At 40.4% G+C, this 10,710-nt stretch overlaps 1 protein-coding gene across 3 annotated transcripts in view; it reads left to right on the top strand.

The window, feature by feature from the left end:
* The first annotated feature begins 2,601 nt into the window (after nucleotides 1–2,601).
* The window catches only part of IL15 (interleukin 15), a 29,737-nt gene continuing 21,628 nt past the window's right edge, over nucleotides 2,602–10,710 (top strand). Inside the window, exon 1 of one of the 3 annotated variants that reach the window (XM_012573302.5) lies at nucleotides 2,602–2,750. The gene's annotated coding sequence lies outside the window, so the exon portion shown is untranslated. Of the gene's footprint in view, nucleotides 2,751–2,787; nucleotides 3,221–10,710 lie in introns of those variants that run through there. The other 2 variants (XM_072928747.1, XM_002192496.7) reach the window with 2 other exon arrangements.

Raw genomic sequence — 10,710 nt, 5'->3', positions numbered from 1 at the left:
CAGTAGGTGAGAGGAGTGTAGTGTATTCCCTTCTTTAAGCATTCAGAAATTTAGCAATGGAAGTTGGATTTAGGCTGAGTCAGCTGGGGCCATCCTACAGGGGTCTGTTTTGGTAGAAATACTGGTTTTTGTATACCCATCCGATCACATAGACTGATCTGGAAAAGCCTTCTTCCCTCCCATTTCTTCACTCCTGCTCCTTTTGCAAGACTTACTCTCCTGGTGTTCAGCAAAAGAATTAACACCAATTCCAGAGGAATTCCATGAGAATATAGGCAGAGTTTTACTTTCTAGTACTTTAGAATTTTGTTGGTGAGAGTCACGCAGTTGCACAAAACATTTGGGCAATGTTGCTTCAAACCAGGATGGTCATGTGTGAGTTTTCAGTTTTCCTGCTTTATTTCCAAAATGACAGTCATGGATATGTTTTTATTTTACTGTTTGCATTCACATTCTTTGTCACTGCACTTAAACCACTAAGTTACACTTTAGTTACTTCTTAATGAGAATAATTGCCTGTATATTGCCAAACAGCCTGTGTCCAATTAAACTTGCATAAATTGAAAGACGTATTTTGCTTTTGATAATCTGAGAATAATTTATGCTATAAATGAACACCTTAATATGGCTAGTAGCAAGTAGATGTTTATAAAATATCTACTGAGTAATAGGGAGCACATTTTTGTGTAATTAAGAGAATGAATGAGAGTTAAATTTTGAGGGAGTGCTGGTGGTATTGACACCCTACTGTAATATAATATATACTAACACTTGCATTACTTTTATATAAAACTAATGTAATTTTTAGGAATAGTTTTTATATTAAGCTAGAAATATATTCTAAACTTCAGCAATGCCTGCAAAATGCAGTGCTTAAAGAAAGAACAAACCCAGAGAGACAGTTAAAAAACCCCACTCTATATGCAATGATTACATTTTGCTGTGTTCAAAGGAAATTTTTGGGAAAGCAAGTTATTCTTTCCCTGTTCTCACATAATTAGTTAATACCTCAATCTTTGTGTGCTTGTTGTTGTCTGTTTGCTTATAAATTTCTCCTAGTTTAGAAAATTCTGTCCAAGTTAGCATAGCAAAATTATCACATCAAAGAGAAAAAATGGAAAACACCCCATTTTCTTTCAGATTTAAACAGTGGAAAATATGAGACACCTTGGAGTCCAAGTACATACATGTAATCACATGTACACTTGATATAATTTACTCTCACTCTTCAAGCTGGAGTGAGCTGAAGAAACAGGTATTCATGACCACTCTTGTCTGAAAATAAGTACTCTTATCACAAGACAGTTAATGAATGGATATGTTCCTTTGGATTAAATATTTATCCAAGCTGATGTTTTTCCTGCAATGCTGGTACTTGTTTTCATAATCTGTCACTAGCTGTGGAAAGTCTGTACTTTTATTTTTACTTTCAAATCCTGCTCTGGTTTCTAACAACTGCCAGGTGAAGCAGATTTCATCTCTCATATCTGTTCACCAGCTTAAAAAGTGACATTCACAGCCTGCATTGAGGCAAAGTACTAGGAACACAAGTAGCTGCTTTTCTGGAGGCACAGATAAGGTATCATGTGAGAGAGCCAAGAATCCCTGACAAGCACAAAATTGTGAGTTCTGCAATTTTTTTCTTAAGTTCTTTGCAATAGTAGTTATGACAAGTCTGAACCCATGCAGGAGGTAATTAATGTGGGGGTATTTCATTCCAGTGCCTTCTCTGCAGAATGGATGTTGGACCTAAATGTTGGACCACAGGACACCAGGGTGCTAAGAAATGGCAGCCAGCTGTCCCAACACAATGCATTTTTTATGTAGCCACCTGTAACTACTCTCTGGAAACATTCAGTCTCAGGTCCTGTTTCTCTCGCTTGTACAACAGCTGGTGAAGACACAGAAGTCATATTTATGTTCATAAATATATTTTTTGAATCTTTCTGTAATAGAATATGCCAGCACAGAACTAACTGATATTGTTTTATAAGTAGTTCTCCTGAAAAAAAACATGATTTCACTGAGAAACAAGAAGAAAATGCCCAGCTCCAGAAACTCATCTCTTCTTTAGTAAGGAGTCAGAGTTCTAAAACCCTGTCATTTAGCTGCAGAATATTTTCACCACCTCTTAGTGTGACATGCATATAACATGAATAACATCTAGCACCTAGAACAGCATATCTGAGGATATAAAAAAGATTGCACAGAGATCAAGAACTGTTTTCACTGCTGCCTCTTGAATGCATAAACCTTGCATAGGTAAGTAATGGTTCCTGGAAACCTGACTGTACTCCCGGGGAGCTGCTAAGCCTCATCTTCAAGACATTCAAGTTTATCTCAAAGAACAAAAGTTTTTTTATGATGAGGTGTCTAGGCAGGACTTTAGGTGTACAGCTACCATTCTTGGTGATTATTATAGAAACTAAACCTCCACTTTTCTTTACAGCTAAAAATCCACAGCTTTGGATCTCAATGCAATTTGCAGATTATTCTTTTCAGCTCCATTACAAGAATACTCTTCTGCTGGCCTATACCACCTCCCTTCCCTGTTGTTCCACAGCAAGCCAGATGGAGAAGCCTTTTGGAGAAGCTCTGCTCTGTCCTCATAACCTTCTTCCATGGCTTCTTGGTGCTGTCCTGAAAGGCCGCTTCATTTTCCCTCCTAAGGCAGCTGCGCCAGCAAAAAACACTGTTCTCGTTGGAAAGAGGAGGAGTCACAGCACACAGCTGCAGTGTCTGCTTCCAAGGTAGGCAACTCTGCTGAACCCTGGTCGGGAGGTTACACTTCAGCTATGAGGTGCACCAACAAGGGCACAAACCACGAGCCCTCTTTCCTTTAGGGAATGCTAAACTGGAATATCCAGGAAGGTCTATGCTTCAGATAGCAATCTGTCCGCTGCCTTTCTCGTTTGGCACTCACTTGCCTGCCTTCTAAATTGAAGGCATATGCATTTCTGCTTACGTTTTTTTGTTGTTGTTTTATTTAGGCTTTTTTTCACCAAGTTTGAAAGTTGCTAGGAAATGGCAGCAGGAAATCCCTACAATCTGCTCTTTGTCACGAGAATAATTTCCACCTTATTAGGTACAAATTTATTTATATAACAACTGAAAGTAAAACAGAATGGAGGAGGGGGTGGAGCATTTGCTGCTGTCACTTATGCTAACCTTATCCTAACTTGTGTGTCGTGTCGACTTGCTGCTCAGCACTCCAAGACTTGTGAGTATTTCACAACTTTTGACATCCTCTTGGTTTCTTTTTTTCTTCATTAGAAAGAGCTCTTGAAACTTAACTTCAAATTATTAAATGCTTTTAAAAACTGTTTAATAAGGTTTCTTATGAAAGACATAGTTTAAGTACTGTATTTAACCTTGCACTTGGCACCTGTTTCTCTGTTTCTGCTGTGCCAGAGAAATAGCAAATAGAAAACTGGTGCTGGCCAGTGAAAATTTGTCATTGTTTGCTAACGAATTCTCTCATCAAAAATGAGGAGAAAACACAGCTAGTGCTCTGAGCCTGGTTAATATAGCAAGGACAGAGGCAGAAATCTGGGAGAAAAGTTATTTACTTCTTAGTGTATACAGCTGAAAGAACATTAAATGCAGGCAGAGAACAGAAAATTTGCTGCCAGTGGAATCTTACTGAAAACAGTGACAGAGTTTCTGTAGATGACAGCAGTGTAACAGAGAGATTTTAGTCAGTAGTAAACAAAAGTAAATATATGCACTGGTGAGTCTTGTTAAAAATAACACTTCTTACCTAGTTGTAGAATCATAGGTTCATATAGGTTGGAAAAGAGGGAAAGATGTGGGGAACAGAAACTTGTCAAAGATTGTATTGTCACAACCTGCAAAGTTATATCTGTATAGGTTTAATAGGAAATTCTCCTTCCTGTGCACAACCACTATCTTGCGATTCCTTCTGTACAAAGATATTTTTAGGCAACTTACCTTTAAGAGAGTCTTACACTGTGGAAAAAAACTCCAAAACTCCTGATCATAATTATCACAGCATGTTTGGCTATACTTTCCAAGAAGTACATAGTAAAGCGCTTCCTTTTTCTCTAGGGATGTTTCTTTCTATTTACAGTTAGAAATGAATTTGGCATGTTTCACTTAAATGGAAACATTTAACTAAGCATTTGGTAAACCAAACCACGTGGTTATTTTTTCTTGGAAGAAGATAATTATAGATGAAGATCGTCTAAACAAACACCATTTATAGCTCAATAGAGGTGTTAAATTTGGGAGTCTGCTGGGCTGTTTGAAGCTTAGGGTGACTTTATAGTGGTGCCCTGCTCTGCACCAGCACCTGAGAGCAGCGGTGGGCAGCCCCTGGTACAGGGGCTAGCGCTTTGAGAATGGGGATATCTGGGGGTGTGAGAGACACTGCAGGAATTTACAGAGGAATGTACAGAGCCAGAGCTCCAGGAATGAGGATATCCAGGGGTGTGAGAGAGACAAACTGCCGGAATTGCATCCCAAAACAGGCCCTGCATGGCTCAGGGGATTCCTAGTTCTCTCTCTGCCTGGCAGAGTACAGTGACTTAAGGGTGGAGGAATGTCAATAGGCTTCTGCACATCTCACCTGTGACTGCCCCAGTGCCCCAGGTGACCTGGCACATGAGGTGGGAGGCTCTGCAACTGGAATGGAACAATAATGAGGAGGATGGTCCATCTGGCTTGGAGGTGTCACTAAAGTTAGTTCAGCCCTGTGTCAAAATTACTTCCATAAAGAGAAAAAAGACAGACTGATGTCATAGAAGATCCTTTCCAAAGGGAACAGAAAGCCCCATATGCAGACCAAGAAGGCTTCTTCAGGAAGTCTGCATCCTTCCTTGGGCCTGGGTTAAAGATGTGAAGTGAAAGTGTCATCTTGTGGCACAACCTTCTGGTTATTATCCATTTTCTGTTTTTTCAGGTAGGCAGTGATGAAGTTGCAACAAGAAGTTCAAGGGCAATTAAGAGACTCCAGGGTCTTGGGATGACTGTTAAGGGATCAGGAGCACAATTGTTGCTCTCCTCTATTCATCCTGTTGCAGGGAAGGAATGGTATAATCCAGTAGACCAATACCTGGCTTCAAACCTGGTATCACCTGCAGAATTTAGGGATTTTGATCATGATTTGGTCTACTTAACACTGGATCTTCTGGCAATGGATTGGGTACACCTGTCCCAAAGGAAGAAAAGGGTCTTTGCACAGAAATTGGCACGGCTTATCCAAACAACTTTAAAATAAAATGGGGAAAATGGTAAAACCAGGCTCACTAGAGGCAAACTTGAAGGTAGCCCACCAGTTTTTGAGTGACTATGTGCTAACGAGTTCTTTCTATCTGCCACTGAAGGCAGGGGATGGAGATCTATATAGCAAAAAAAAGACACGAAGGTCAGTGATGTTTTAGAAACCATGGAAGCACCTGAGAATGGTCATGTAGGATCTCTTCCCAAGGAAGTGGTGGAATCAGCAGCTCAACTGAAGTGCCACTACACCAGTGCACACAACATGAGCAAACAGGAGGTTAAGCAGCAAGAAAATTAGGAGGGCCAAAGCCCATTTGCAGCTTAATCTGGCTACTGCTCTAACAGACACAAAAAAAAATTTCAGCAATGGGACCAGGCCTGTCAGCCTGACTGTGTTGCTAGGGAGGGTCATAGAGCAGATCATCTTGAGTGCTATCCTGTAGCAAGTACAGGACAACCAGAAGATCAGGCTCAGTCAGCAAGGGCATAAGGCGAGTCCTGCTTGTCTTATCTGATTCCCCATCACAACATTCTCCTGAAGAAACTGGATAGTCATGAGTTGAACTGGTGTACTCTTTGCTGGGTGAAAAACTGGCTGGTTACCCAAGCCCAGAGTGGTGGTGAATGGAATTAAATACAGCTGGCAGCCAGTGACCAGTGATGTTCTCCAGGGCTCAGTGCTGGGGCCAGCCCTGGTCAGTATCCTTATCAACAATCTAGATGAAATCAGTTTGCAGATGACAAGTTGAGTGGGAGTGCTGACCTCCAGGAGGGTAGGAAGGTTCTGCAGAGATCTGGACAGGCTGGATCGAGGGACTAAGGAAAACTGTTTGAGTTTCAAGGCCAGGTGTAAAAGTTCAACCCCATGCAACACTACAGACTTGGGGCAGAGTGGGTGGAAAGCTGCCCGGTGGAAAAGGACCTGGGAGTGCTGGCCAACAGCAGCTGAACATGACCCAGCTGTGCCCAGGTGGCCAAGAAGGCCAGTGGCATCCTGGCCTGGGTCAGCAATAGTGTGGCCAGCAGGACCAGGGCAGTGATTGTCCTCCTGTATTCAGCACAGGTGAGGCCACACCTCGAATGCTGTGTCCATATCTGGGCCTCTCACTGCAACAAAGACACTGAGGTGCTGGAGTGTGTCCAGAGAAGGGCAATGGAGCTTGGAGTAGTCTGGAGCACAAGTCCTATTAGGAGTAGCTGAGGGAGCTGGGGGTATTTAGTCTAAAGAAATGGAGGCTTGGGATTGACCCTATTGCTCTACAAGTCCCTGAAATGAGGTTGTAGACAGGTGGAGATTGATCTCTTTTTCCCCAAGTAACAAGTGATAAGACAAGATGAAATAGTCACAAGTTGTGCCAGGGAAGGTTCAGATTGCATAATACAAAAAGTTTCTTCACCTGAAGAGTGTTCAAGCGTTGGAAGAGGCTGTTCAGGGAAGTGGTAGAGTTACCAACACTGTAGATCTTTAAAGGACACAAAGGTGTGGTGCTCAGGTTAATGTCTGGACTCAATGATCTTAAAGGTCTTTTCCAACCTAAACACTTCTATGATGTCACTATTAATGCATTATATCTTGCTGTCATTATGAATGTTTGAATTCTCTGGGAAAAATAAGATTATGGTCAGATCCTGAGGAGAGAAAACAAAGGACTCTGCATGATTCAATGTGAATCAAGCAAAAACTGTTCATTGTGCTTCTAAACATTTTTTATATTTACTTCTTATCTTGGTCTACACTGTCATGCATTGTTTGATTGGTAGCTCTGCTTTGTTCATGCATCTCTTGATTGGTAGCTTTACTTTGTCCATGAGACAAGCATGCATCTCTTTCTTAATCTAATTGGTAGATGCTATAAGTGTTATTTTACTCTGATTTACACCCCTTTGTCTGTCAGCAACTTTTCTGCTTCTTCTTTCTTCTTGCAACCTCAGCTTTTTTATCCACAAAGAAGACCTTGTTCTGTAGTTCCAGAAGGTTAGGCTGGTTCATTTAGTACATGTCCATTTTCCTGTAAATATGATCCTACAAGATTCATTCTAAGGCTGCCTAAGAGTTCACTGAAAATAGAGAAGGGTCACAGGGGGCAGAGGTATAGGCTGATAGGAGTAGTTGGGAAGTATGGATAATATAATGCTAGATTTTTTTCTTATGAGTGGAAAGTTCATCCTCAGTTTGCAGTATCTTTCATGCCATGGACAGTGATACATCTGACACAAACCTCCCAGTGTCAGGTTCAGGGTTCTGCCAGAACAGTTCCCTTTTCTGTGCTCAGAGTTCAGCTTGTGCAGCCAACACAGCAGGGAGAAAGGCAGTCTGGAACAGCTGGCTATGAGACATTCCATTCTATCCAGTGTGTTTTGTGACCCAGAGCGGGTCACTGCTTTGCAGGCCAGCACAGTGCTGCTGATTGCAGGGATCAGGGAAGCACAGCAGCTCGCATCCAGTTTTTGAAACAAACTTGTTAGTCTGCGAAAAAGTACAGATTTTAGTCCTCATGCTTTTTTACATGACTCAGTCTTGTTGCTATGCTCTCTATTTCAACACTGCACCATTATTAGGAGCTAAAACCCAGGAGAGTGAATACTCATGCATTCCTGTTTTTTGGGTGTTTTTTTCTTGGTTTTTTTTTGGTTTTTTTTTTTGAGGCTTTTCTGTACACTTAAACAGTTTTAATGAAAAACAGTGACTTTAAAGGTTTTTTTAACTACAGGACTGTAATTAACTGCCAATTCTCATTATTATAATATGTACCCAATTCTCTACACCAAATTATAGTGCTAAGCAAAACAAAAACATCCCAAGCATGTCCATTTGCTCTCCATGCATGCTAAAATTTTTTTAATTTTCAAAAGTATTTTTAAAGTAACTGCTTAGAAATGGAGAAAGGAAATCCCTACTCTTAGTTACTTACTATCAGCTACTAATTTCTCAGAGAAATGTTTATGAGGCAAAATCTCATTTTCTATAGCAGCTCCCAAATATAAAGATATTTTCTCACTCAGCTGAGATGTCTGATTCCTATTTTACAGGTTTTGATAGGACAGAAATTCATTCCAAGAATGAATGATGACTTATTGACAAACAAGGTGATAGAGTTTGTCTCTGCAAAGAGCAAACTCTGGTGGAAGGCACTATTCCCATTTATGCATTAGTATACATGGGAATGTATGCTCAGAACTCCTTTTTGACCTAATGTTTAATAGGACAGAACCATGTGTGAGGCCCCTGATACCTACACAGACAGATTATTCATTCACAGAGGAAGGGACTTCTGGTTTCATATCATTGATCATCACTTCATCAGTGTAAACAGAGATCCCACTTGACCAGGGCTGAGTGTCACCTTTGAGATAATATTCTTCTCCCTGAGAAGTCTGGTCTAGGATTTTCTCCACATCCTTTAACTGACCTGGGGCCTGCTCTCCATCATTCCTCAGGATTTATGGGTGGCTAGGGATAAATTTTTATATCATGATGAGAGCACAAAGAATTCAGGCACCTTGGCAGCTAATAAAAGCTTTGTCTTCCATTCATAAATCAATGTACTACTGTAAAAGAAGGAAATGGATTACTGCTTATTTGCTTATTATTTCTCTTAGAAATTAGTGAGGAATAGCAGAAATATTTGGAAGACATCAATGTACTATATAATTAAGCTGTTGTCCATGCTGATAAGTTATTGTAAGCAGGTTACCTGATACTTGCATCATTACAAATTACCATAGAGTATTTCATGCTATAACAGATGAGGTAGGTCCTTAGTGGCAGTATAGGGTGATAATTCAGACGTTGTTGATAGAGCTGCTATACATTGCAACTGAACAATTTAATAGTTTCCCAATTAACTCTAATGTCAATTCTTAAACATTCTTCACCAAAAAATGGTGGATGGAGTTGTTTTGCCCACTGAGGAACTGCTTTTAAAAGACTGTTTCATAAAAATTGATGTAGACTAAGAGGGTTGCACTCTGTGGTACTTAAAAAAAGTCTTATACCAAAGTAGTTACTCCAGCCCACTCATGACTGAAATTTATCAAATATATCAGGATGTCTTTTTGTAAGTAAAAAGAGAAGAAAATTTACTGGCTACAATTTATTTTTGAGTAGATGGACCATCATATTCCAAACTGCTAGTCAGAAATTATTCCAACTGCACCTTTCCCTGGCTGCAGTGTCTTCCAGAAGGCTGTGAATGTCAAGTGTTGATAATTTTCTTCTCTAGAGTTTAAGGACAGTACAGGAAAGTTTATTGTCTCTTCTGGAGAAGGAACCTAAACTCATTGACTGTGTCATGTCACTGTCTGCCATGGACTGTGTTTGTGTACAAATTGGACAATGCAGTTGTGCTAGAAAGCTTGTGAAAAACATATAAAGTAGAAGACCCATTTTTGGTAAAAGAATAACAACAGTGAAAAGGTTTACTTCACATATCTGAAAACTAATTTTAACTGTTAATATGTTGTTAACATGCTACAAATGTTGGCTCTTTTTGGTTGATAAGCAACAGGATAGAAAATTGGGCATGAACTCTGCAGCCTCTTTTGATGCTGCATTGGCTAATTAAGAGTTATGGCACTTTTACTAGTGGGGCCTGCATATATTCTGGCAAGTGACAAAGCTGCTGTCTGTTTTCTTGTAAGGGAAGAAGCCCTTACCTGCCCTTCCAGAATTTAGGAAATCTCTATGGGAATCTATGTGCCTGAATTCTGAAAGCTGCACCTGGTTACTGCCACCAACCTACTTTTAAGAGGAAATGCTATCAACATGAGTACACTTGCTCAAAAATAATGAATGATATCTGTTAGTATAAGTCATACAGTCAAGTTGCCTCAGGCTGAATGCCATGAAAATAATAAAAACAGAAGAGTCTAACAGATTTGTTAGAACCAAAGGGTGTAGTGTGCTTATAAGAACACAGGAATGCGAGTCACAGTTGCTCTCAAAGGCTCAAGTACTGTAAGCTTTGACAGAAAAACAACCACAACACTTTGTTTCCCCGACAGTGTACTTTGGCACCAGTGTAGCTCCTAGAGTTTTTCTTTATGCTGCTTCTTGGAAAGGATAATAGGTCAACTGCTGCTTCACATTCCTGAGGTTTGATTAATGCTGATACTACAATTAGTTGTACCCAGGGCTGTCACATGCAGTGGAGAGGCTGGGCAGCAGAGCGGGTGAGAGGAGGGTGGCATTGGGAGCTCACCTGGGATTGCACTGGTGCCTGTTCTCAGCCTAGATAGCAAGGGTAGTTCTGTCCTGCAGCGACCAACACTGGATGCTGGTGATGGCCAAAGCCATCTCACTGGGGTTCACATATGCTGACTCACTGCTTACAGCTTTCTTTCACTCATTTTATTTAGTTTTTAATCATTTTTATTGAATTAAAAAAAAATATCTACAGCCTTAGTTACACTATCTTATAGTAATTACTTACATGGGCACAAGAAATGTAATTTTACACTAGCTAGAAT

Source organism: Taeniopygia guttata, chromosome 4 (genome assembly GCF_048771995.1).
Source record: "Taeniopygia guttata chromosome 4, bTaeGut7.mat, whole genome shotgun sequence".
In the NCBI taxonomy this organism is placed as follows: Eukaryota; Metazoa; Chordata; class Aves; order Passeriformes; family Estrildidae; genus Taeniopygia; species Taeniopygia guttata.
The sequence above is the reverse complement of the archived record's forward strand: the minus strand, read 5'-3'. Positions and strand labels throughout refer to the sequence as shown.